Below are 3,304 nucleotides of genomic sequence, written 5' to 3'. Positions count from 1 at the left end.
CCCACGAGGCAGGGGGCGTGCCGAGGGGGTAGGCGTGCCCCCCACCCTCGTGGACAGGGTGTGGGCCCCTGACATGGATTCTTCTTCTAGTATTTTTTATATATTCCAAAAATATTCTCCGTTGATTTTTAGGTCATTCCGAGAACTTTTATTTCTACACAAAAATAACACTATGACAATTCTGCTAAAAATAGCGTCGGTCCGGGTTAGTTCCATTCAAATCATGCAAGTTAGAGTCCAAGACAAGGGCAAAAGTGTTTGGAAAAGAAGATATGTTGGAGACATATCAGTGCCTGCTTTACTATCGTAAAGAAATGCATGCCTAGTTCATTTGAGTCCTTAACTTTTCCTCTGAACTTCATCACAAGACTGTCTTCATAGTTTATATGAGGCCACACTATTAAGTGCTTTCTCAGATTATTTCAACTACTTAGATGCCTTAGCAACTTAAATATAGTGGTGGTACACTCCCTTTCGACTAGGGATGTCAACTGGGTCCCGTTTAATCCCGATTAAAGTCCACTAGTGGTATGATAGTTCAAAAGAGTTTTTGTTTTTTGAGGAAAATGAACCAGGGAGCTAGCAAAAACTAACTAGATGGGACTGGCGGATGTCATTTATTTGCCACTTACATCCCTAGTTTCATCTTACCATTTTAATTTCTTTCCGGCTAGTGCTGCTTCGAACCATTTAAATATAGCTTGCCATGCTCGGCAATAATTCATATGTCGTTTACCATGTAAGCTTACTGCCTGGATCATGCGATAACTATGTCTTACTTATGTCTAGCGGAAACCTTTCAGGATGCCGTTCACACTAGGACACAATGTACAACCCCAGAATCTATTTGTGGAAGCAGTGCGCCATCCATGTTACCAGATGGTAGCAGTTCAGAGGCAACACCGCTAGAGAGCAGTCTGAGCACATATATTATAGTTCTTGAGGCTCTACTAGAGGCAGAAAGATATGGTGTGGCTGCCATGAATGAGGTAATCTCGATCTTGAAGCTGGAAGTTATGCAATTAGCTGCACGCATTATGCAAGCAACCCAAGAATTGGAGGAAGTAAGAATGTTGCATTTGAAGACGGAGGAGGTCCTGCTGCTTCTGCTATCTGAAGCCCAGGGTAATCCCAGTTCTTCTTTAGATAGTAGCTGAAATTGTTATTAGATTATTGTACTTGCATGTTGTGTCATGCCTCTGAATGGATTATGTTTAAGACCCCCTATGTTGTCCATGTGTTGTAATTATCCGAATTTTTTAGGCGAGGTAATCCTCAGTACTTGTATGATTGACATAAGGTGAACTATTTTTCGTGTGAGCATATTGTATTGGATGAAATAACTGTTTGACTCAAAGTGTATCCAACCTACTGAATTCGAAGATCACGGCATTTCTAAATCATAATCATATATAAAGGTGGAACAAATCTTTGTTGTGGTTTTGAAGAAATAAATAACAAAACATAGAATTATCTGTGGATATTTGTAATCGAATAAAAATTGGATTCGGATTTAGTTGCCAGGGCCCAGGGCAAACGTGAATGCTAATTCTCCCAAGTTTTGAATGAAGCAGCTAAACACCCACTATCATTTGTGGGCTACCCGAAGCAAGTGTTTGCGAGATGGAAATTACTGTCTACCCCTGACACTTGACATCCTTATTGACCGGATTTACACTATTGTCGGTAGGGGTAGACTAGAAACTTCAATCAGACGTGACACGACGGCCTCTGAGCCCATTCAGACATGGTGGGCGCCAAACGTGGGCGGCAAAACACATTTGATTCAAACTCATCCGAAAGACATGTGTCTCTCCCTCCATTTCCCCATTCATCGACGGTGGGCGGCAAAACAAACTCTCCATGTCCGAAATCGATGTAGGCTAATATTTTAAATAGGGGCAGATGTGTAACTTCCCTCAAACGTGACACAACCGCCCTACCTGTCAGCCTCGTTCATACACCATGGTCGCCAACCGTGGGCGACAAAACACCCTCTCCTCACCCAAAATCGCTACCGGCAAATATTTGGGAGATGCGAGATTACCGTCCTATCCACAACCAACGTGATGTCCGACATTTCAGACAAGCGCGTCCCAAAGTTTGAGATCCTCCCTCCCCCTCCATTTCCCCATTCATACACCGTCGGCGCCACGACAACCTCCCCACTGTGGCCAGCCTTCTCCGTCCGCCACCCCATCCTCCACCTTGTCGAAGCCGCTACCCCTACCCCGTCGTCCACTTCAAGAGATGGACGTCTCTCATCCACGGCGCCGGACCAGGATCCTTTCATCGCATCGTCTCGCTTCATCGGCGCCATCGTCCACCTCGCCGTTGCCACTCCTACGACCGCCTCATCCACGGCAACAGGATTTATCCCCCGACCCGTCCGTCTGCCATCTAAAGTCTTCTTCCCCACCACCGACAGCCATCGCACCCACAGCACCCTCGATGTATCAGCAGGGGCCTACATGGCGTCGCAAGAGAGGTGGTACTCTTCCATATGTGCTTAAGTTATTGATCTCACCTGGAAAAAAGATCTTAAATTGTTTACTGTACTTTTCTTGTCCGTACCAAATCGTAGTGTCTAGTTGAATGCAAACATTGGTTGCGAAGTAGCTTTGTCCGGTTTGCACCTTTAGATCCGCCATGTCACGGTCACTATATTCGTAAAGCGTATGGTTTCCCCCCTTTATATTCACTACCATCATCGTAGGTGCTTCACTGCTTCGTGTCGTGCTAGCACTGCTCCTCAAGACCTCAACCCATCAAGTGAAACAACATGCCACTCATAATTCCAAAGCTTACGTGTTGAAATACGAATTTGATATGATGCTCATATTACCAAAACAGAGAATGCTTAATTGGTCACCTAATGTTCCTATATTCATTTCGAAAAGCATGTGCGCCACCCACTGGTCCAGCTAGTTCCACTTTCCTGATTTTACTCTTGATGCTTAGGGTTTTCCCCTTTTATCTACTCTACTATGATCTGCGTAGGTACTTTCTATCGTACTAGCATTACTCCACCCTTCAAGCTAAACAACACAACACTCAAAATTCCAAAGCTTAGTTGTTCAAATATGATTGTGATATGATACTGATATTAGTTAACAGACACATTTAATTGGTTAGCTAAAGGTCCCACTTGAGTTTCCAAATGCATGTCGCGACATATAGAGAGACAGCAGGATTGCATTTCTTTGTCAGTTGTTGACTGTATTTTCTTGTCCATACCAAATCTTAGTTGTTATTTCAAAGCAAACATCGGTTGCTAACTACCCTTTGTGCGGTTTGCAGCTTC

Source organism: Triticum dicoccoides, chromosome 7A (genome assembly GCF_002162155.2).
Source record: "Triticum dicoccoides isolate Atlit2015 ecotype Zavitan chromosome 7A, WEW_v2.0, whole genome shotgun sequence".
Classification (NCBI taxonomy): Eukaryota; Viridiplantae; Streptophyta; class Magnoliopsida; order Poales; family Poaceae; genus Triticum; species Triticum dicoccoides.
Note: the sequence above shows the minus strand (reverse complement) of the source record.